Consider the following 25,994-nt stretch of genomic DNA (forward strand, 5'->3'; position numbering starts at 1 on the left):
CAAGTCCTCCAACTTCACAGGCTATACAGAACTTGTGCCGACGGTATAACAGTAGTTATTGTCAGTTTACTTGGGGGGGAGGGGGGAGGGTGGTGGGGTTGGGGTCTGGGGTATGTAAGAGAACAGGAGAAGAGACAACATTATATCATCATCCGCTATGCATTATTCTGTTTATACCAGAGATTAATATTAATTTTAATAAAGAGGACCCTGAATGTGAACTACCATTTAATACTTCCATGCGATGTACATCTCGCTTCCCCGTATAGATGGATTTCTGTCGTCTTGAAAATCCTATAAATGAAGATAACTGTTTCCCTCCCCTATCTCCAATTTTTCTCCTCTGTTGTCCTAAAGGTGAGTGCACATTCTGAAGCAAGGCAGCAGCACTCAGGTTCCTCACCCAAGTGACCATTCTTCACGTGTGAGTCTGGCCAATAAGTTTTGGCAGGCTATTTGATCATCATGGTCAAGTAAAGTCAACATGAATCAATTCAGATGCCACTCAACATCGACGGGCATAGGCTTTCCAGTAGGAATCACTTAAAAATGATTAGGATGGGGAATCCTGTCTTCTTTTCATTTTTCTGGCCCCTTTCCTAACACAGGAACATTGAAGTAATTGTAATGGCTGCACTACCACTTTGGCTGAGGCTGCTCAGCACTTAATGGGGATTGAACCAACAACTGTAAGGCTCAGGATCACACTGAATCTCACTATGTGGTGTGTTTATCCAGTCAGTAATCAGTCTATTTCAAATAAATATAAACAAATGCAGTGTTTAAATGGATGGCGTCGCTATATTGGGAAGCTTTTGGGCAGATTCAGGTCCTGAAATGCCCTGGAACTTGTCACCCTAGAAAATTAGTCCCACAAAGAAACTGTGCCTGAGCAGCATGAACTATTACCATGAAGTTTAAAAAAATCATCATTTAAAAATTGTCATAAATCAAAATGAAGTAGTGTCCGGGGAAACCAGAATCATAAAACAAAAGAAATACTAAACTATGATGGCAACTGCAAATATCCTGTAGTGCAATACAGTCTAGTCCTCTTAAATCAAAATTACTTTATTCAAATGTTCTGATTATTTGAATTTTCTAGCACAAAATTCCCAATTTTGCTGTGGTATTTATGTTGCTTGATTCAAATTATTGGATGGTTCAAATGTTTTTTAAATGCAGAAAATGGCATTGAATTATTAGCAATAGATTGTACTAAACTCTGCAGCCATTCTGCACACTCCTCCTGTAGGGCTGGTGGTAGTCTGGCAGCATGTTTGCATTTCAGGTGAGGAACCGAATATCCCAGATTCTGACCTTCTCTGGCAATTTCGGATGGGCTTTCTTTGGGGTGGAGCCTCTGCCTGCTCCAAATAAGGTCGCTGTTGCAGGAGAGGAGTGGGTTGGGGGTGGGTGGTGAGGGGCACGATTTCTATGTCCCTAGCCTGTTAAAAATTTTTAGCAGGTTAAATCCTCCAGCAAGTTAGAAGCTAATTTGCATTAATTTAACTATGTGATAGCAGATCGCAAGATCCTGCAAATCCATTGGCAGGATAGGTGCACCAACGTCAGTGTTCTCGTTCAGGCCAACATCACCAGCATCGAAGCTTTGACCACGCTCGATCAGCTCCGATGGACGGGTCACATTGTCTGCATGCCCGATACGAGACTTCCAAAACAAGTGCTCTACTCAGAGCTCCAGCACGGCAAAAGAGCCCCAGGTGGGCAGAGGAAACGCTTCAAGGACACCCTCAAAGCCTCCTTGAAAAAGTGTAACATCCCCACCGACACCTGGGAATCCCTGGCCCAAGACCACACAAAGCGGAGGAGAAGCGTCCGGGAAGGCGCCGAACACCTCGAGTCTCTTCGCTGGGAGCAAGCGGAAGCCAAGTGCAGGCAGCGCAAGGAGCGCACGTCAACCCAAGCACCCCACCCACCTGCCCCTTCAACCACTGTCTGCCCCACCTGTGACAGAGACTGTAGGTCCCACATTGGACTCATCAGTCACCTGAGAACTCATTTTTAATGTGGAAGCAAGTCATCCTCGGTTCCGAGGGACTGCTTAAGAAGAAGAAGAAGGTAGCAGGTGTATCAGCCCACAAATGGTGAATGTGGGGCCCACCTGAGTGTCCAGGCCTGGGTCGACAATTTAAAAATAAAATTAAACACCCCTTACAAAGGTAGCCAATAGGACACAAAGTGGAAGTTTTCTGTGAGGGAGGGAACAATCCAAAACTGATTCTATTGTCCCGCTCTCTCCCCACAGCGCTGTATCATCTGCTGCTCCAAATATTTACCCATATTTCCTGTTTTGTACTTTGTGCCAGGATATAGCTCCATTGCTTTTAACTGCTTTTTGTGTATTGTAATTCTACCTCTCATCATTGTACATGCCATCTTGCTAATTCTTAATTTACTTTGTAAAGCCAAACTAGGACTAAATGTGAAATGAATTGTATCAGTATCTGCTCTTGAAAACATAGAAACATAGAAGGTAGGAGCAGGAGTAGGCCATTCGACGACTCAAGCCTGCTCCGCCATTCAATGCGATCATGGCTGATCATCCAAATTCAGTACCCGGTCCCTGCTTTCTCCCCATATCCCTTGATCCCTTTAGCCTTAAGAAATATATCCAACTCTTTCTTGAATATATTTAATGAACTGGCTTCCACTGCCCTCTGTGGCAGAGATTTCCACAGGTTCACCACTCTCTGGGTGAAGAAATTCCTCCTCATTTCAGTCCTAAATGGCTTACCCCTTATCCTTAGACTATGACCCCTGGTTCTGGACTCACCCGCCATCAGAAACATCCTTTCTGCATCTAGTCTGTCCAGGCCTGACTGAATTTTATAGGTTCCTATGAGATCCCCTCTCAATCTTCTAAACTCCAGTGAGTATAAGCCCAATCGACACAATCTCTGCTCATATGTCATTCCTGCCATCCCAGGTATCAGCCTGGTGAATCTTCGCTGCACTCCTTCCATGGCAAGTACGTCCTTCCTCAGGTAAGGCGACCAAAACTGCACACAATACTCAAGGTGCGGTCTCACCAAGGCCTTGTACAACTGTAGCAAGACATCCTTGTTCCTGTACTCGAACCCTCTTGCTACAAAGGCCAACATACCATTTGCCTTCTTAACCGCCTGCTGCACCTGCATGCTTACCTTCAGCGACTGGTGCACAAGAACACCCAGGTCTCTTTGCACTTCCCCTTCTCCCAATCTATTGCCATTCAAATAATAATTTGCCTTCCTGTTTTTGCCACCAAAGTGGATAACCTCACATTTATCCACATTATAGTGCATCTGCCATGTTTCTGCCCAATCACCCAACCTGTCCAAATCGTACTGGAGTTTCACGACATCCTCCTCACAGCATACCCTCCCACCCAGCTTTGTGTCGTCTGCAAATTTGGAGATATTACATCCAATTCCCTCGTCCAGATCATTAATATATATTGTGAACAGCTGGGGTCCTAGGACCGATCCTTGCGGTACCCCACTAGTCACTGCCTGCCACTCGGAAAACGACCCGTTTATTCCAACTCTTTGCTTTCTGTCCGCCAACTAGTTCTCTATCCAAGTCAGTCCCTTGCCCCCAATCCCATGTGCCTTAATTTTGCATGCTAATCTCTTATGTGGGACCTTATCGAAAGCCTTCTGAAAGTCCAAATACACCACATCCACTGGTTCTCCCTTAACTATTTTACCAGTTACATCCTCAAAAATTTCCAGATTAGTCAAGCATGATTTACCTTTTGTAAATCCATGTTGACTTTGTCCAATCCTGTCACTGCTTTCCAAGTGCTCTGCTATTACATCTTTTATAATGGACTCTCGCATTTTCCCCACTACCGATGTCAGGCTTACCGGTCTATAATTCCCCGCTTTTTCTCTACCACCTTTTTTGAATAGTGGGGTAACATTAGCTACCCTCCAATACATGGGCACTGTTCCAGAGTCTATCGAGTTCTGGAAGATGACCAGCAATGCATCTACTATTTCTAGGGCCACTTCCTTAAGTACCCTGGGATGTAGATTATCAGGCCCTGGGGATTTATCGGCCTTCCGTCCCATCAATTTTCCTAACACCATTTCCCTACAAATACTGATTTCTTTCAGTTCCACCCTTTCATCAGACCCTATGTTCCCCGGCATCTCTGGGAGGTTATTTGTGTCCTCCTTTGTGAAGACAGAACCAAAATATGTATTTAGTTGGTCTGCCATTTCTTTGTTCCCCATTATAAATTCCCCTGATTCTGACTGCAAGGGACCTATGCTTGACTTCACCAATCATTTTCTGTTCACATATCTATAAAAGCTTTTACAGTCAGTTTTTATGTTCCCTGCAAGCTTACTCTCATATTCTATTTTCCCTTTCTTAATTAATCCATTTGTCCTCCTTTGTTGAATCCTAAACTGCTCCCAATCCTCAGGATTATTGGTTTTTGTGGCCAATTTATATGTCCTCTCTTTGGATCTTATTCTATCCCTAATTTCCCTTATTAGCCACGGTTGAGTCACCTTTTTTGTTTTATTTTTATGCCAAACTGGGATGAACAAATTCTGTAGCCCATCCATTCGGTCTTTGAATGTTTGCCATTGCCTATCCACCATCAACCCTTTTGAGTGCCATTCCCTAATCAATCCTACCCAACTTGCTCCTCAGACCATCGTAGTTTCTTTTATTTAAATTGAAGACCCTAGTCTCTGAGTCGACTACTTCATTCTCCATCTTAATGAAGAATTCGATCATATTATGATCGCTCCGACCCAAGGGGCCTCGTACAACAAGTTTGCTAATTAATCCTTTCTCGTTACATAATACCCAGTCTAAGATGGCCTGATCTCTAGTTGGTTCCTCGACATATTGGTCCAGGAAACCATCCTGTAAACACTTCAGGAATTCCTCCTCCACAGTATTGTTACTAATTTGGTTGGCCCAATCTATATGTAGATTAAAGTCACCCATGATGACTGCTGTGCCCTTATTGCACGCTTCTTTAATTTCCCTTTTAATGCCATCCCCAACCTCCGTCTTACTGTTTGGAGGTCTATATACCACTCCCACTAACGTTTTTTCCCCCTTAGTATTCCTTAATTCTACCCATACAGATTCCACATCATCAGAGCTAATATCCTTCGTTACAATTGTGTTAATCCCTTCTTTAACCAGTAATGCTACCCCACCTCCCTTTCCTTTTTGCCTATCTTTCCTGAATATCGAATATCCCTGAATGTTGAGTTCCCAGTCTTGACCATCCTTGAGCCACGTTTCCATAATCCCAACCAAATCATATTCGTTTACCTCTATTTGTGCAGCCAATTCATCCACCTTATTACAAAACCTTATTACCTTTAAACTGCCCTATTCTCTTAAATATAATATGGCACTTCACAGGTAAATGGGGTTTTGTAGTACAATGTGCTTTGTACTGGCACTTAATGGTGCATCAACAAATGGAAATGGGGGAGGGGACAGTAGGTTAATGTATTGCATTACAACAATATCGTTCACCTCTGAAACCAGGTTTTGAATCCAACCCAGACTGATGGATTGAAAGTCTCTTGTTTCTAATAGCTGTGAGGCATGTAAAATGAGTTTAGGGTAATCTCAACCGCATAAAGCTGCCTACAATTTGGCACCATGTTAGTTGTCTCAGGACACACAATGGCTGGTGTGGGAAATGGAAAATTGTTACACTGCTGCAGTAGGGGGTGCTCTTCCGAGTTGGAGGCTAAGACGCATTGTTGAAGCTGAGAGGGAGCTCAGCCTGGTGGAACCCGACACTGGCCACTAGAAGTGGAAAAGTGTTCTATTCCTCAGCACTAAGACCCCTCACCTTGATAAGCACAAACAGATTTATTTTTAAAAGTGGAAATCTGTTTCACATTTAACACTGTAATTAGAAAATTCTAAGCTTGTGATTCTCTTACTTGAGTCCTGTTTCCTTATTTAATTGAAGATAGAGATATTATCTGTAACATATTTCCACTATAATCTCCTCGGTAATGGCTGGTGATGACACCTGATTAATAACTGTACAAGTCAGGCAGACCGGAATAGTCACCAGTGACAGTGGTGTGTGAGTTACGATTAGCCTCTTGAGTAGAGAAGTAAATTACATGGTGGACCATGACTTGATTCAATTTATACCACATGTTCAGTAATTTTTGTATTTAATTTTTTTTACAGGGATTACAGCTGACTCAATTTCAGTGAATACCTGTTAACTGAATAGATATTGAAAGCCCCAAAGCATTTCCTGTCTGCACCTCTTGCATTCCCTCCAGCAATTGGATACTTTGAGCTGTTCGATCCAGTTTTAAGCATAAACTTTAAGCCTCCGTCACACGTTTTACCTTGTTCACGGGTTAAATTATGTGCAAAGATGCTTATGTGACAGGAGTTTTATAACCTTCAAGTTTTTCTCTCCTCCTCTCCAGAAGGTGCTGATTCTTGACCAGGTACAATTCCACGAGTCCAAAGGCCCTCCGATATCCTGCAAAAGTGTCCATTCTTCATCTGAGAGCTCAGACAGTGAATGTAAACAGGTTAATTAAGCCAGGAGCAGCACAACTGAGCCCGATTCTGCCCTCCCCCCAACGTACACACGTGCATTTTTCCAGCATGCACATCACTGACTGACATTTTACCTCCAACCCTGGCCAAAAGACAATGAATACTCACTTGCCACCTTGGCTGAGATAAGGTAACTCACCACAGATGAGGAATAGAAATAGAGAGAACCTTCCTAATTTATATGGCTCAGTACTGCAGATAATACTAAGCAGCTGAAATCTTGCTTTGTGTGGTCATGGAGCCACTGCTACTCCACTGTCACACTGCGGAAGTTGTATCACTCACTACTCACAACATTCACTGGCTTGCTGCTCTGTTCTCTCAGCCTCTATCTAATGCTTATCAGGGAGTGAGCAGCACCATGAATGGACTTCCAGGGAAGGTATTTGAGGCCAGAACCTTGGAACCATTTAAGAGGCATGTGGATATTGTAATGGAAAGATTGTGTGGTTCTTTGGGTAGATGATTTAAGCTGAACAGAATGGTGCCATAACTGGCCCCAGGAAATTTTGATTGTGACACTATTTTTGGTGCTTTTTCCAGCTTTTTGGAGTATACAGTAATTCCATCTTTGAAGCCAAAATTGATAGTGATGTGCATTAGATCCACTGGTAAGTCCGGTAACAAGAGAATATCATTTGTGAAAAGAAGTACCTTTCAGAATTGCCTAGAACAGGCACACTGAGGTCTTCTCTTACAATGCCATCTAACACATCATTGATGAAGACATCAAATAGGTTGGGTGACAGTAGGCAACCTTGTCTCACTCCTTTTTTGAGGGTGATGGGTTCAGTGAGTGAGTCATCTATTCTTACATGGATTTTTAAAACTAGAGCAAACATTCCGGATAAAACCCAACATTTGCTTTGCGCTCCCACAGTTTGTGGCTTCTTTATATGTAGGGTTCGAAAATCCACAACCATGTTTTACCAAAAATTGGATTGCCCTATACAGTTTAAAACCAACATTTTCGGCCAAGGCAGAGGTCCCGGCAAGCAGGCTGGGATATGCCTGGGACATCCGAATACAGGGGACTGTGGCTCAGAGGCGAGCCATAGATGTCGGCCAATCGAAGCAGAGTGCATTCTCAAAGGCCAATCAGGGGACCGAGTCAGACCTGAAGCAAGAAAACCCCCGGCCAATGGGGACCACCCGGTCCGGGTTTGACTATGTGACTCACCCCTAATCGGGCTATGAATACAAGCCATCATCACCTTAATCAACTCGGACTAGGGACAATAGTCTTGGGATCACTACAGTTAAGAGGTGGCCCAAACTAATCAAGTCCCAGGACTGACACAATGGGGCAGCAGACTTGGAGGAGCTGATGTGCACTCAAAACAATACCCCTGTCCTCACACCTACCTGTATAAATATGGAACACAAGAAGGACTAACGCTGAGAGAGAACTATTACCAGAAGAACAAACAGGAGAGCGAGTTAAGACGCTGAGGGAAAAGACGAGCCCGGGAGGGACGAGCTGGGGCGAACTAACATCTAAAGAACTCCAACCGCGCTGAGGAGAAGATCCACCATCAGGCCCCAGGCTCAATCGGTATACTGAAGGTTTACTCCACTACCAGACGGCGCAACATCGCCGCAAGAAGCCGTACCGTATACCGACTCCCGTTCCGGGGACCTCGACAAGAAGACACCAACGACCGAAGTGACTGTGGAAGATGGCATTCACTCCAGTCATTTTGGGAACCTTTTCCATCAAGCACAAACCAACCAACGACAACCGACCAAAAGCGCAATCAACCAAACCAAACTTCGAGAAAACCTGACCAGACGCAGCAAGGTCCTCTCCAAGGTTCGGGGTACGGCGAACCCCGAGGCACAGATCGAATTCCGACGACGACAGCAACAACAACAACCCAACAACTGCACTCAAAATTCCATCTGTCAAGGGAGGAGGCTGTGAGTATAATCCAAGGGCCTGCAGCTGTCAGTCTAGTTTAGGTAGGAAAGTGGGTTGGTGGGATTGGACTTGGTAAAGATAAAACTGTGTAAACATTCTCGTTGTGTCCATTCTCTCTCATATTTTATTTATAGTTATAAATGTGTGTGTGTGTTTATTACGTTTGTGGTAGAACTTACCTTGGCAAATAAAATTGGTTGTCACCTGTTCTTTTTCCAAGGACTACTTGTCTCCGAGTGTCTATTTAAAGTGCATCATTCTCCACCCAAATTCTGGAGTTAGAACCAGATAGGGGCATTAGGGTGCTTCGAACCCGCCAAACAAGGGAACAGCAGACTAGGGAAAAGAGAGAGGACTCCAGGAGCACTTGGGCTCAGGAGTACCCCACAGCTTAGGTATAAACTGTGCGGGTCGCCACCATATTTTAGTCCTCCTCTGTAAGCTGTTATTCTCTATCTCCTTAGAGGGTGTTTAGTGACACCCGACCTGCAGGCTAACATAAGCTGCAAGGGTATAAAGGAGACCGAGGCCCAATACATCAACAGGCACTAAAGACCCCTGCAATTGGGCAGAGCAGAGCCCTATCCCCCTACATATAGGGGCTGCTAGAATAAAATAATTACTTTAATCAATGAAAGAAATGCAATTAGGTTTCCTCTGCACCTTATGAACCACAACCTGTTTTACATATTCCTCATGAGCAAAAGCCAAAATCTACCCCATTGAACCTTTTGTATATGACCAGACTTCATAACAAACTCCCAGTGAAAGGTATTGCATTCTCCTTTGTGATAGCATTCAATTGATAACTGTCCTAAGACTTGCCAGCTTGGCTCAGTTAGTAACGATCTGAATTGGAAGGTTGTGGATTCAAGCCCCATTCCCAGGACTTGAGCACATAATCCAGGCTGACACTCCAGTGATGGGAGGTTTTGTCAAGTGTTGTCCTTTGGTTAAGATGTTAAACTAAAGTTCAATGGTGAGCGTTAAGATCCCATGGCACTTTTTTCCCAGTGTCATGGCCAACAGTCCTCCCTTAAAAAGTACCATCAAAAAAAGAGTGATTCTGAACTTTCTTTTCATTGCTATTGGTGGGTCTTTGCTGGCACAGAATGTCTGCTTACGTAATAAGAATCACTGCACTCTAAACGTAAATCATTACCTGAAACACTTTGAGATGTTTCAATACGATAAGACTATATGGGGGTGATTTTAACTTTAGGCGATAGTATAACAAGGGCAATATTGGAACAGTCGCCTGTTATACACCTTGAAGTCAATGAAATGAAAATCAGGGGAGGTGTATAATGAGCGGCCCTACCAATATTTCTATTTTACACCATCGCCAAAAGTTAAAACTACCCCAATAAATGCAAATGTATTATTTATCACAGATTTTAAAAAATCTCTAATCTTTTTAGGTGTTCATAATCACTGCATTCTTTTACAGTAAGTAATGTCGAGAGACTGCAATGGTCGGTCATGGTCTGCAATGAATCCTTTATGTACAGAAAAGCCCCCACACACCATATCAAATATAAGTTGGCTTTTTTTTCTGGCAACGACCATTCAAAGCACTTTCAGCTCTCTGTCCAGTTGTGCTTTGAAGTAGGTTTGCATTTAGCTGGCACGACTCAACCAACTGGAAACCTTTCCAACACTGGGAAAATCTAAACAATCCCAGTCAATCCAATTTGTGTCAGGAAATTGGAAGCTTGTTTCCATTGTCAAAGTATGTGGGACCCCTTCCCTGTTCCAGTGTGTGAGGATGTTAATTGAGTTTTAAGAAGCATTTGATGTCATAATTTTAAAACAATGAAACTGGACCCATGAAGTTTTTTAAAACCTGTTTTAAATTTTTATGTAAAAGAAGAAAAAGGCTTATTGGGTCTAAGGCAAATTAACTATCTTTTCATTCATCGAGGACCCCTTTTTAATTATAATGTTGAGAAGTGGGATCGTCTCAGCATGCACATCTGGTATAGGGATCAACACGGGCTATACCATTACCAAAATATGCAGCTGTTTTGATGGCTGTCTTGCGTAATATCAGCAGATTTGCTGTGCTGTAAACCATTTGGCTAATTTGGCCATGGATTAATGTGCTCTCTCTTCTGATTCTCCCCAGTATCTCCTATTTTGTTAATAGTGTAAAAGTTGATGGTGACAGTAGAAGCACTTCATGTCATGCAAGAACCTGCTTCTTGTAAAATTCTATTCACTTGTAAGAAATGGCGACCATTCTCTTTGAAATCCTAGGAAGCATGTCTTGTGCCTAATAGTCCAAAGGACTGCAGTGTGAAAGATTTACAACCTAAAAATGCCATGTTATGCGATTATCATCCTTTTTACTTCCTGAATGTTGGTGGATGAAAACAAGTGGGGAGTCCAGTCATTTTATTTGCCTATTTTCTCTCCTATGATTCTTGGAGATGCTGGCCTAGAAATTCGGGTGTGTAGCGTCTGTTGTTTGGGCGCAATGGGTGCTGAATTGGGACCAAAATGGCATCTGAGCAGTGCACGCACACTTCTGGTGTGGGCCGCGCAGGATGCCATCTTGGTGAGGGCAGTAGGGCGGCCATTAGGAGTGTGAGCTAGAAGTATGGTAAGTAGGCAGATCGTGATATCAATCAGCGTGCAACGCTGATTTGGCGCCAGTGCTGCCATTTTTGTCATCATCACCGGAGCTAATGCCCTCTCTTAATCTCACACAGCTGAACATACGTTCAGCAGCAGGAAGGACCCCCCCACCAGTGCTATTTATAAGGATCATCACCAACTTTCAGGTAACTTGCTTTTTAATTTCTACTGGCTCTGTGTAAGTTTATGGAAGTGTTTGGAGCTTTCTCGAGTTATTTAAAGTTGGTGAGGTGACAGGGAGTGGTATTGCAGGTGGAGAAGGCCTTGTTTCTGACATCAAGGGTTCTGGACAGACCAATTGCTCCCAGTAATGGGTGCTCTAGTTGTCATCCCTCTTGGCCTGCAGCATGAAAGGGAGATGGAGCAGAGGCAGCAAAGGAGAGAACAAGCTGCTCGCAGAGGGAGGAGGACGAGGGAGAGAAGGGCTCTCAGCAGGAGACCTTACCCACCTAGGGTCTTCTGAGAGCAATTCTCTTGCCTCAACCTGAACCAGGAGCAGTGTGTGAGGTGTCTGCACTTTACGAAGGAGGTGCTCACAGGACTCCACAACTCTTGTAACCAGACCTGCAGCCTCACTCCAGGGCAAGGACAGTGCTGCCAGTGGCTGTGAAGGTGACTGTGGCCCTGAATTTCTTTGCATCGGAATCCTTCCAGGCTGGAGCAGGCGACATCTGTAACACCTCACAGTTTGCCATCCACTGCTGCATAAGAGAGGTGACAGACGCTCGTTATGCCAGGAGAGGGGACTTCACTCTCTTCTCTCTGGCCAGAGAGAAGCAGACGGAGTGACATGAATCAGTCATTCATGAAAGAAAGACTTATGAAATAATACTGAGCGGCCTGCGGGTGGCGCTGTCCAGGGAGAGTATAAATACTCGGGCACGGGCCCAGCTTGCGCAGGACGTTCTTAACAGGAACTAGTGAAGGACACAACTAGACCTCCATGTTGTAAAACAGTTGATTAAAGCTTTGTTTAACACTTAGACCAAGTGCCGAGTAGTTTCCTTACATCACGGAGTGTGCATGTGGCTTTGCTAGGATAGCGGACTTCCCCATGGTGCAGGGCGCCATCGACTGCACTCACATGGCTTTGTGGGCACCGTATATAAATGCTGAGATGTACCGCAACCACAAAGGTTACCACTCACTGAATGTGCAGTTGGTGTGCGAGCATGCTCAGCATATCATGATGGTGAATGCCCAGTATGCTGGCAGCAGTCATGATGCTTTTATTCTGTGCCAGTCTGCTGTTCCCTCAGCCTTTGAGCCACAAAGACAAACCAGATGGTAGCCACCTGGCTCATGACTGCGCTCTGCAACCCAACCACACGTGGCCAGCATGTGTACAACGAGAGCCATGCTGCCACAGAAACATAATAGAGCAGGCCATTGGGGTACTGAAACAACGCTTCCACTACCTGAACCGCTCTGGAGGAGCCCTACAGTACTCACCGGAGCAGGTGTCCTGATTCGTGGCAGTCTGCTGTATCCTCCACAACCTGGCCATCATGAGGGCACAGCCCTTGCCACCAGGGATACAGTCACCAGCTCAGGAACAGGAGGAAGAAAAGGAGGAGGTGAAAGAGGAGGAAGTGGATGAGGAGGAGGAGGAAGATGAAGGAAGGAGGCAACCCAGACAGCCCCTTTCTGGCCAGGATATCAGGTTTGAATCATCTGCCTGTGCCTGAGTGAACGCAACCCCAATTCCCCTTTCAACATTAGTCCCACACCTTACCTTCCCTCTGTTACTGACCATCACAGCGTCCTCTTGGCCATGATGCTGAAATAAAAGCCACCACAAAGCAAACATTTCAATCAAACTTTATCCATCTATCCACCCAATATTACATTAAAAAATCAACTAATTACCTTGTGCATTCCTTTAGTGACTGTCTTGCATGTGCCTTTGTCTATCCTAGTGCTCCTGCGCAGTGCTACCCCAGTGGCTGCAGCATGGCTCGTGGAAGGCCTGCTGGATTTCAGTGGGGGAGACTCCAGATGGCCTTGCAGGATGACCTCGAAGAGCTCTGGGCCTAGTAGGCCCGGCTTCAGACTGCACCACCTCAGCATAGGCAGCAGCAGTCTGGTCTGGCTGGCTGACAGGCAACAGCAAGGGCACTGGCGGAGTGGCAGTGATAGAGGATGAATGTTGTCATCCTGAGAGAGGACAGCAGGGTCGGCCTCCATGGATCCATTACCAATCCCCCGGGGCAGCACCTCAGCAATCCTAGTAATCTGCTGGAGTACAGATTGCTGGACAGCTGGGACACCCTGCAAGCCCCTTTCAAAACTGGTAAACCCAGCCATGATGGCAGCAGTCAGTGCTCGCGTGGCAGCAAGCTGAGCTTGCATGACTTCAGTCTGAGCTTCCATTGCAGGAATCAGACGGTGGGTGGCTTCTGCTTGGGCTGCAATGGAAGCTGAGACTTCCACCATCAGACACGGCATGGTGGTTGGGTACACAAGTGCATTAATGGTTTTGCCGACCCCTTCCACGCTGGAAAGGATGGGCTCCAAACTCTTCCAAAAGCCTGTGCAAGGCTGGAGCTGGACTCCTCCATGCTCCTTGACATTGAATTCATGCTTTCTGGCAGGCCTGCTAAGCACGAAGCATTTCATTGTGCATACCCATCAACGTTCTTCTGCAGGCCGCCCCATCGACGTCTTCATCTGAGTCCTGTGCAGCAGAACTCATTTACAACCTTGACCTCTGGGGAGCTGGCACCTGAGCTACCCATTCCCCCTGCCCTGGCTGCAGGCCACTTGCGCCTGATGTCTCACCACCTGCAGATCCCGCATCTAACCTATCCCCTAAAGTACGCGGAGTGTAAGTATCTGAACTGAGTGGGAGTGTGAAATTGAGTGATGGTGTTTCTTCTTCTTCTTCACTCTCCTCTCCCTCTTCTTGTTTGACCAGTGGCTGGGCAGGCTGGATTTCTTGGGGTCTGAAATGAGAAAGGCACAAGGTTAGGTTTATGGTGAGGGGATGAGGAAAAGCAAAAGCTGCAGGCTTACACCATGTGCAGATTGTAAATCAGAAGAGATTGTGGGATGTGGGGGAAGCAGGATGTGAGAAAGAGGATAACGTATGAGGATACCGGCATCTTCTATTCTTTCAGCCCCACTGCTGGCTATGAGCTCAGCCATGCCCCTGCCAAGTATGGCCAGCACCGTGTCCTCCAAGGGAATGAAGTCATGCAGGTGAGCCTGTCCCTTGCCAGTTAAAGTCTGCTGGGGCCAGTTTTGTGCCACCAACAGGCAAGAGAAAGGGAAGTTTGTCAGTGAGTGTGGTGCGATGTGTTTGGGTGATGTGCCTGTCATGGCTGAATAGCTGGCAGTGTGTGCAAGCTGTGAGATGTGGATGTGAGGCTTGCAGCAGTGCTATGTGTGTGCAGCTGAGATGAAGCTATGAATGTGAGGTCTGATGGTGCATTGAGTAGTTGTGAGGCTAATGGTGCAGATGGTGGGATATGGCATTTGAAGATGAATTCACGGACCTTGACCACTCAGGTGAGGTTATTAAACTTCTTCCGACTGCAGTCTTGTCTATTGCCTGGAGGGTCTCCTGGCCCCCTATGGAAAGAGAACCTTTCTCCTGGAGTTGACCTCCTGGACCAAGGCCTCCACTGCTGCACCCAAGAACCTTGGAGCCCTTTCTCTTGCCTGTTGAACCATTACTCAGTTTTCTTCTTTATAAAACTTGCCTCCAGAACCAGTTCCAGCACCTGTTGCAGGCAGAAGGCACCTCCCCTTTAAGAGGTGCAGACTGCCTTTAAGAAGTGGAGGCTAGCTTTAATTGGAGCTAGCCTCGCTTGAACTTGGGCCCCCTACTGAGTATTCAGCCACTCAGCAGTGCATTCAGCACTCGGCTGAACGTTACAATCATGTAACCAATCATGCTTCATAAATAGAGCTATTGAGTGCAAAATTAGAGAAGTTATGCTGAACCTTTATAAAGCGCTGGTTAGGCCACAACTGGAGTATTGCATCCAGTTCTGGTCACCACACTTTAGGAAGGATGTGAAGGCCCTTGAGAGGGTGCAGAGGAGATTTACCAGAATGGTTCCGGGCATGGGGGATCTTAGCTACAAGGACAGGTTGGAGAAGTTGTATTTATTTTCATTAGAACAAAGAAGGTTGAGGGGTGATTTGATAGAGGTGTACAAGATTATGATGGGTTTGGATAGGCTAGACATGGAAAGACCGTTCCCACTAGTTGATAGTACAAGGACTAGGGGACACAGATTTAAGGTTTTGGGCAAGAGATACGGGGGGATGTGAGGAAGAACTTTTTTATGCAGCGAGTGGTGAGGACCTGGAACTTGCTGCCGATGGAAGTGGTGGAAGCGGAGACACTCAGGCCTAGAAATTCAGTTAAGGCCCGCCAGCAGGCTAACGCCCAAAAGTTAGCGCTGCGCGCGGAGCCAGGTGCGCCCGTCAGATATTCGGCTTTTGCGCCCCAAGTCGGAACCGGGCGCTATTCCAGGGTGTGCCCGCCCCCGCTTGGGGCGCTGAAACTGAATTTCTGCGCTGTAGGCCCCGCTGCGCCACCCGCTGCGGAGCGGCAGGCTGCGGTACTGCAGGCCTCCTCCTTCTCTTAAGGGGGAGGTGCCTGCAACAGCGAGATCGCCGCTGGATTGTGCCGGCAAATGAGCCCGGCACCAAGCAGAAGTGCCGGGCTCGCGGAAAGCAGCCGGCAATGCCGTGGGGGGGGAGGGGTGGAGGAGGCCGGGGAAGGAGGTGCGGGCAGGCGGCCGCCGAAAAAGCGGCCGGCCGCACCTCCACCTTAAAGCGCCCCAGTAGCGCAGCAGTACGGCCCCGTTTTTCAATCGCTGTTTGCGGCCGCTGCAGAAGACGCGGCCGCAACTAAATATGGGGTTTGGGCCGGAAGCGGGGCGGAACCGGGGCACTGCGCACACCGATGACGTCATCGGTGTCGGCGCAGTGCTACCGGCTACCACTGCCATTACCGCAGCGCTGAATATCAGCGCACCCTCTTACACTGGCGCAGAAACCCTATTTGGGCGGTAACTGGGTGCAAAGCCCACTGAATTTCTAGCCCTCAATGTTTTCAAGGGGAGACTGGATAGGCACCTGAGGGAAATAAACTTGCAGGGCCAAGGGGATAGAGCGGGGGAGTGGGACTGACTGGATTGCTTCACAGAGAGCTGGCATGGACTCAGTGGGCCAAATGGCCTCCTTCTGTGCTGTTATGACTCTATGTTGTGACTGTATATAAAGTAGCAGGCAACACCAATTTTATGTGCTGCCTGCAGTTCCCCGAACGGGCGCAGGTTGCTATTGCATTGCAATCCCCACGCCCGTTTTTGGGGATACCAAATTTCTAGGTCACTGACTCTTGCTGGGGTATAGATCAATGGTCACTAGGGTCTCCCAGTACCATAGTCAAGAGGCCATTTTTCATGCATAGAATGGGTAGTGTTAAAACCAAAACATATTAACAGTGAAAAGACTTAACGGCTAAAAACTGTAATTGAAGCAAGAAACGTGTGAGCCTGGTCAATGTGTGTCAGCATAATCCAGGAAAGGCAGACTGACCTAGATTTTCTGATCACAAAACTGATGCTAACTAATTTAAAATGAATGGGTTATTATCAGTGTTATGATTGGAAAACCTAAGCCACTTATTTGTCAGCTGTGAAAGTTATAAATCATTGTAGAGGTTCACTGTGGCCCTGGCTGATGTATCTTGTTGCCCTCCCTCCCCCACCCCCAATCCTGATGTTGCTCTCTGATATATTCTGAGATACTCTTGCAGCACGCACTAATATAGCAACATTCTGATACTCTGACATTCATTTTGTTTTCTGGCTCCTTTTTATTGAGAAATTACATAATTCATTCATTTTTTTCACAAATCAAAATACCTCCCATAGTGTGAATTGATTTTAGATCCCTCATTAATGCTTACACAATATAAAATATGACTACTGTAATGCACATTTTAATTATTTTTCTATTTTGCTCCCCTTTTCTTTCCTTCCCTTCTGTGCACATATTCTTGCTGAGGTATGGCATAGGCTCTTCTCTGGTACCTCACTCCACAGCTACTTTGCATGTGTGAACCCAGACATCGAAGGGGCAATTTTCCAATAGTTTACACCACTACTGGGGAGGCTAGAAGGCAGGGCAGAGATCACACTTGCTAGAACTCCACCCAAAACGTGTTGTCAAATAATTTCTACCAGGAAGCTAGAACGAGTAAGTTTCATTATAATTAAAGTTAAATGAAGGCATGTCAACACTTCATAAGACAGGTGCATAAAGCACGTGATAGATACATTGGGCCAGAAATTCGGGTCCCCATGGGTGAGTACGCGCTGGGTACTCACGCGTAGGGCCAACAAAAGTGCCGGTTTCGTGCATACACTGCGCATGCGCGGGAAACTGGAACTTCCATTCCCTTGAAAGAAGGGGTTTACAGGTTGAACACGTGCACTGGAGAGGCAGTGCGTACGCCTGGAACTTACATTTTTTTTACAGGTTTCTCCGGGAGGGTAAGTTTCCAGGAGCTATGCTTTTAACATGGTAAGTGGTGAATTAAGTAAAATTACAACATTTTTTCCACAGGTTTAATGGCCCTGAACTTAGATCGGGGGCTTGCCGCGCGTGCAAGCCCCCGATCTGCACTCACCCTGCGCGCCGACATCTGAAGCCCGGGCCTGCTTGCATTTCCTGTCACTGGCCCGGTTCAGCTGTCGGCGCGATGTGCTTACCTGATCCAGCGGCGTAGTTAGTGCGATGTGCCAGCTGGGATCAGGTGAGCACTGTGCAGCCAATCAGGGGAGGGGAAACTCATTCATGAGTTTGACAGTAAGAGCTGTCAAACTCATGAAAAGTATGGGCTGCCAAAACACTACTTTAACTTTAAATAAAATTTTAAAAAACATCCCACTGATTATAATAACTATAAATAAGTTTAAAAAAATGTTTTAAACAATTAATCAATTTTTTAAAAAAAATAATTTTTTTAAAAATAGGGTCTAAAACTAAACTTACCATCCTGTAAATTCTTTAAAAATAACAAACCTGTGGAAAAAAAATTCTACATTGTACTAAAAGCCCACTTACCTGAAAAACTAAATACTTACATCTTGTTTTTCCACGCGTAAAGACCGGAGGCCTTTACACGCGCGCAACTTTAAAATAAAAAAGGAATTTTACTGCGCACGCGCTGCCTGTGCAGTCGCGCGCATTCTGCCTCTGAACCCCTTCGTTCAGAGGACAGGAAATGCCGGTTTTCCCCGCATGCGCTGTGCATGCTGAAAACCGGCATTTCCTCCGGCCAGACGCGTGAGTACCTCGACCGTACTCACGCGTTGGGACAGGAATTACTGGCCCATTATTTTTAAATACTTTAAAGAAAGGTAAGTTTATTTTTAGCCCCGTTAAAAACTGTAATTAATTTTTTCAAAATATAAATTATTGTTTAAAATAGTTATTTTATGTTATTTAAAAAATGTGATGTTTTAAAAAAAAATTATTTGAAGTTTTAGTTATGTTTTGGGGCCAATCTCTATTTCATAGATTTAACAGGACTTCCTGTCAAATCTATGAATAGAGATTCCCTGCTACGATTGGCTCTCCATGGCCCACGTGATCCCAGGGGACACTTCGAACTAACTGCGCCCCTGGGATACGCAAGCACTGCGCGCCGGCAGTTGGAGGAGGCCCAGGGTCGGAATCCCACGTGGGCCCACAGCACAACAGCAGGCGCGCTAGGTAAGTGCAGGTCGGGGGCTTGCACCCGCGGGAAGCCTCCGACCCGAATTTCTGGCTCATTATTTGCAAAGGCAGACTAGTTTATCTCATTCCCCATGGACAACCCACATTTCAGCCTCCTGCATCTATTACTAGGATTACCATTCCCTGATGGAGCAGCTCCCGTTTGACCATCAGCATAGAATTTTAAAAATTATTATTCATTCATGGTATGTGGGCGTCGCTGGCAAAGCCAACATTTGCTGCCCATCCCTAATTGCCTTGAGAAGGTGATGGTGAGCTGCCTACTTGAACCACTGCAGTCCATGAGGTGAAGGTTTTTCCTAGCAGTTTGAAACAACTGAATGGCTTGTTAGGCCATTTCAGAGGGCAGTTAAGAGTCAACAATATTGCCGTGGGTCTGGAGTCACATATAGGCAGGCCAGGTAAGGACGACTGATTTCCTTCCCTAAAGGACATTAGTGAACCAGATGGGTTTTTATGACAATCCGGTAGTTTTATGGTCACCATTACTGAGTCACCATTACTGATACTAGCTTTTTATTCCAGATTTAATTTAATTAACTGAATTTAAATTCCACAGTTGCTGTGGTGAGATTTGAACACATGTCCCTGGATTTATTAGTGCAGGCCTCTGAATTACTAGTCTAGTAGCATTACCACTATGCTACCATTCTCGCAAATAATGCAAGTTAAGACACAAGTCCTCAGCAGCAGTAACAATGCTTTTATCATGAGGCAATCTACAATGTCTCCTTTTATTTGAATCTCCCATAAAATACAAGGTTGCCTGCTAGATGTCTAAGGCTACCCTCTGCAGTCATGGCTCATGTCATCTCTCATACAGCTGCAAACACCAGCATGGCACAGATACAAAACATACAGGCACAAGGATTATAATGGAATATAGTAACGCAGCATTTCAGATGCCTTAATATGTCAAAGGGTAGACTTCAAAACAGCCCGCCACAGTGTCCCACAGCATCGCTATCTGTTGCATGCTGCATAACTTTGCCATACAATGAGGCAGAAGCATGGAACAGCTGAAGGAGGAGGACAACCGACTGCAGCCAGATGAGTAACCAGAACAGGAAGAGCCGGAGGAGCTGCATGCCGTGTTGCTTTTGCAGACTGCTAGCGCTATACACCAGGCTCTCATACATGAGAACTTCTCATAAGTACCCACCAAAGCATCAACAGTCATCTTTACCAAGCAGTGCCTAAATACACCCTCACCTACATTGCCAATTGCTGTAATTAAACTCCTGTGGCTTAATTCTTTCCTTCTCCTGAACCATTACGCAACACCATACTAAGAACATTCTCTGGATACAATACAACTTAAATTCAGCTAAATTTAATGCCCTGAAAGTGATCGGTGTGGATGTGTGCCCAGTGTTGGTCATCCCAATACTTTCTTCTGGTGACACTGTATGATCTGTGTGCTCTGGACCCTAAGCTATCGCTCCTTCTAGATGCTCCCTCTGGTGGCAGGAGTAAGTGAGGTGGCTGGATGCTGTCTGTCAGCTGGAGGCTCTTGGGGTGAGGCTGCTCTGTATTTCCTTGAGCTGACTAGAGCTACTGGCCGCAGCTGCAGTATCTGCCTGGCCCTACAAACAGAGAAGAAAGAATCTGAGATTGTCAGAAGGACTTACTGTGATAGTCAAGAGCTGTTGGGCCGAATGGCATGTTTCTGTGCTGTTTCTCTGTGTAAAAGTACCACCCTGTCGATCAGAGGGGTGTGATCACATGCACGTCCATCACACAGTACCGTTAGAAGGGTACTTTGGGTGATTCCCTTCATGGAAGTACCAAAAGAAAGAGTTACAAGTCTAAGTTGCTGCAGAATAGCAAATAAGTCACTGGGAATAAAAATCGGGAGAGATGTAAAATGGGCTGTCAATTCACTATCACCCGTTTTACAGTATCACACAAAATCAAAGTTACCCCCACAGAGTGATACGAAGTCAGTGGCATAAAACTAGGGAAATCAAGTGCTGTATAATAATATCTGCATTTGCATTGAATCTGGCGCACATTCAGTCATATTCTGTCCAAGAGCAAGCCGTGGGAAGCCTGGGGACAGGGAATTGTGTGGTGTGCAAATCGCGCGGGGAACTAGTCCAGGAACTCACTACTGTACTTTATGGCTTCTGCTCATCCAGTTCCTACCAGTGAAGGCACTTGTTTTATTATCCATAATAATATAAAGTGGCCCGGAATGTACATCAAATTTGTATGAGTTTATTTTTGTTGAGCTTTCCTATTTGAATTCATACCTTGTTACTGCAATCCACTTCCCTCTGACTGCTGCTTAATTGTCCCGCGCGCGGGGGATAATCTCATGACAGGAAGGGAACATTATATTTTATTTAAAAAGAATAAACTCCGGGATATTCAGTAGCCTCAAAAGATGCAATAAACGTCACAGTGTCTACTGCCCGATGAAGAGGTCTGTACGATGTTTAGAAAGCTGCTGCAGTTTATATTTTTCTTTCAACAGAAATACTCAGGTAGATAACTAGTAACTATTAGCCGAGAAACCAAAAGCTATCTGGAATCTGGAGATTTCTCTGGCGTGAGGGGGGAGGGGAGAATTGTAGCAGTTCTTGCTGAGCAGGTGGAGTGTGGGAAACTTTAGAAAGTCCGTGTACTGTTGTGTAAAATCCATTTTCATTCCTTTCTCCTTCATTTTTCATTTTTTTTCAGCTCTCTTTATAGTCCTTCTGGAACTCTTACATCATGGCATCTCTCTTATCCACATATTGTAGTGTGCAGGCTTTTTGACTTTTTCCAGCCGGCTAGTTCACAGCAAAGTGACCATTTATCAAAGCCCCGCTGGTTACTTGGGTTTCATTCATACATCCTGTACAAGACCAGTGACAAAACAGGAATGTTGTAACAGTCGGTACGCATCCTCTGTTGGTTGGGAACTCATGTTATATATAAATGTATCTACCAAATAACCAATATTTTTAATGCAGCCAGTGGAACGCTCTGAACAGCCTGTAACATAGCTGTCATTACACATTGCTTAATTGTATAATTTAAAAGTTTCCTCACGTTTCAGTCTTGGGCACTTAAGTGATATTAGCTATAGTGTTTCAAAACTACTCCCTGACACAACGGACTTCAGATCCAGGCAGTGCTTCACAGTGCTGCCTGTAATGCTCGGTTATATTCATTGCCCAGCTAAACTTCGTGGACATTTTACGTCCCATTTCATCCCACCCCTCCATCCCTGACCAGGGGCATGTTGCTGAAAGGTTTACATTTGCTCTTCTTCATTTCCCCTGCCTTGTAGCGTGCTCTGAGCCTGGGTCCAGAAGGCTGGCAACCTTCTCCTTGGCCTTTGCCAATGCTCGTCTTGAGCTGGTCACGAGAAAATGTTTGAGTGTGTGTTGATGTTACTTGATCACTCGGGTATTTATTTTTTATCCCCTTTCTTGCAGAGAAGGAACACATTAGTTTCTTTTGCTGCAGCTAGAACATATGAACATGTGCAAATGATGGACAGGAAAGGACCAGCTGGTCCATCGAGCCTACCACACACTCATGATGGCTGGAGCATCATGACTAGACACTTTACACCGCCGCACCCCTCCACCCCCAGCCCCTCACCGCCCCCCCTGCCCCTCACCGCACCCCTCCACCCCAGCCCCTCACCGCACCCCTTCCCCATCCCTCACCGCCCCCCTGCCCCTCACCGCACCCCTTCCCCATCCCTCACCGCCCCCTGCCCCTCAGCGCCCCCTCCCCCTGCCCCTCACCGCACCCCCGCCCCTCACCGCACCCCTTCCCCATCCCTCACCGCCCCCCTGCCCCTCACCGCCCCCTCCCCCTGCCCCTCACCGCACCCCTTCCCCATCCCTCACCGCCCCCCCTGCCCCTCACCGCACCCCTTCCCCATCCCTCACCGCCCCCCCTGCCCCTCACTGCCCCCCGCCCCTCACCGCCCCCCCCTACCCCTCACCACACCCCTCCCCTGCCCCTCACCGCACCCCTTCCCCATCCCTCACCGCCCCCCCTGCCCCTCACCGCACCCCTTCCCCATCCCTCACCGCCCCCCTGCCCCTCACCGCACCCCTTCCCCATCCCTCACCGCCCCCCCTCCCCCTGCCCCTCACCGCCCCCTCCCCCTGCCCCTCACCGCACCCCTTCCCCATCCCTCACCGCCCCCCCTGCCCCTCACCGCACCCCTTCCCCATCCCTCACCGCCCCCCCTGCCCCTCACCGCACCCCTTCCCCATCCCTCACCACCCCCCCTGCCCCTCACCGCACCCCTTCCCCATCCCTCACCGCCCCCCCTGCCCCTCACCGCACCCCTTCCCCATCCCTCACCGCCCCCCTGCCCCTCACCGCCCCCTCCCCCGCCCCTCACCGCCCCCCTGCCCCTCACCGCCCCCTCCCCCTGCCCCTCACCGCACCCCATCCCCATCCCTCACCGCCCCCCCTGCCCCTCACCGCCCCCTCCCCCTGCCCCTCACCGCACCCCCGCCCCTCACCGCCCCACTCCCCTCACCTCCTCCCCCGCCAACCATCGCACCCCACCCCCCACCCCTCACAGCATCCCCCGGCCCCCATCGCACCCCTCACCGCCCCACTCCCCCCACCCCCTCCCCTGCCAACTATCGCACCCCTCCCCATGCCCCTCACCGCACCCCCCAGGCCCTCATCGCACCCCTCCCCCCGCCCCTCACGGTCTCCCTACCCCCCGCCACCACCTCCCCCACCAACCACCACACAAATAACCTCCCAGAGATGTCGGGGAACATAGGGTCTGATGAAAGGGAGGAACTGAAAGAAATCAGTATTTGTAGGGAAATGGTGTTAGGGAAATTGATGGGATTAAAGGCCGATAAATCCCCAGGGCCTGATAATCTACATCCTAGGGTACTTAAGGAAGTGGCCCTTGAAATAGTAGATGCATTGCTGATCAACTTCCAACATTCGATGGAATCTGGAACAGTACCCATGGATTGGAGGGTAGCTAATGTTACCCCACTATTCAAAAAAGGTGGTAGAGAGAAAACGGGGAATTACAGACTGGTAAGCCTGACATTGGTAGTGGGGAAAATGCTAGAGTCCATTATAAAAGATGTAATAGCAGAGCACTTGGAAAACAGTGACAGGATCGGACAAAGTCAACATGGATTTACAAAAGGTAAATCATGCTTGACTAATCTACTGGAATTTTTTGAGGATGTAACTGGTAAAATAGATAAGGGAGAACCAGTGGATGTGGTGTATTTGGACTTTCAGAAGGCTTTCGATAAGGTCCCGCATAGGAGATTAGTGTGTAAATTTAAGGCACATGGGATTGGGGGCAAGGTATTGACTTGGATAGAGAACTGGTTGGCAGACAGAAGGCAAAGAGTTGGAATAAACGGGTCTTTTTCCAAGTGGCAGGCAGTGACTAGTGGGGTACCACAGGGATCGGTACTTGGACCACAGCTATTCACAATATATATTAATGACCTAGACGAGGGAACTAGATATAATGGGGTAGATTTTGCTGAACCTGTCGGGAAGAAGGCGGGACTTGCCCTTTCGGGTTTTTGACCCGCCTACTTCGACGTCCGGCCAATCCGTGCGATTTTCCCTTGATTGACCTTGTTGAGCCCACCCAGCGGGCTCAGCAGGCCAATTAAGGGCCACCCGGCAACAGGTGACGTCACAGACTGAAATTTCATCTGTCAAGAGTCCTTGACAGATGAAATATCAGTGTTTGACAGCTGTTTGAAGCTGTGAAACACTGACAGCCTGAGTTCTGACATGAGTCATTCTGCACAGACTCAGAACTCACACCGGCACTCAAAGCTGAAGGCTGTCACTTTTGACAGATCGCAGCCGTTCAGCTTTAAGTTCCGGCTGAGCGATGCGCTCCCGACGGCTACAGGAAGAAAGGCTGTTAAGGGAAGTACAGGTAAGTAAAAGTTCTTTACACACTTTACACACACAAAACACATTTACCTTTGCACTCATGCACCCATCACTAACCTGAGCGCCGACATCACGACCCCTCCAACTCCTTCAACCCGACGGCCCGCCTGCTCTACCTGGCGTGGTTTGGAGCCGTCGGGAAACCCACACGAAACCCCTCAAAATATGGATTAGGCTAAAAACAGGCAGTTAATTGGCACTAATCCCTTCCCACCTGGTTTCGGCGGGTCCCAGTGCGGGGCGGGTACCCCGTCGCCCCTGAAACTTAAGTGGGGCGGGGTTTTGGGCGGGATGGTGTTGGGACCCCCAAATTCGGGATTTCCCCCCCCCCCCACATGCCTGAAACCCCACCTGATGGCTCCCCGAAAATCTAGCCCAATATCTCCAAATTTGCAGACGACACAAAGCTGGGTGGGCATGTGTGCTGTGAGGAGGATGCCGAGAAACTACAGGATGATTTGGACAGGTTGGGTGATTGGGCAGAAGCATGGCAGATGCAATATAACGTGGATAATATGTGAGGTTATCCACTTTGGTGGCAAAAACAGGAAGGCAGATTATTACCTGAATGGCAATAGATTGGGAGAAGGGGAAGTGCAAACGAGACCTGGGTGTCCTTGTGCACCAGTCGCTGAATGTAAGCATGCAGGTGCAGCAGGCAGTTAAGAAGGCAAATGGTATGTTGGCCTTCGTAGCGAGAGGGTTTGAGTACAGGAACAAGGATGTCTTGCTGCAGTTGTACAGGGCCTTGGTGAGACCACATCTTGAGTATTGTGTGCAGTTTTGGTCACCTTATCTGAGGAAGGATGTTCTTGCCATGGAAGGAGTTCAGCGAAGATTCACCAGGCTGATACCTGGGATGGCAGGAATGACGTATGAGGAGAGATTGGGTCAATTAGGCTTGTACTCGCTGGAGTTTAGAAGAATGGGAGGGGATCTCATTGAAACTTATAAAATTCTGACAGGACTGGACAGACTAGATGCAGGAAGGATGTTCCCGATGGTCGGGGAGTCCAGATCCAGGGGTCACAGTCTAAGGATAAGGGGTAGGCCATTTAGGACAGAAATGAGGAGGAATTTCTTCACCCAGAGAGTGGTGAACCTGTGGAGTTCTCTACCACAGAAGGCAGTAGAGGCCAATACATTAAATATATTCAAGAAG

Source organism: Somniosus microcephalus, chromosome 15, assembly GCF_052327205.1.
Source record: "Somniosus microcephalus isolate GS21.2 chromosome 15, FLI_Smic_1.0, whole genome shotgun sequence".
NCBI lineage: Eukaryota > Metazoa > Chordata > Chondrichthyes > Squaliformes > Somniosidae > Somniosus > Somniosus microcephalus.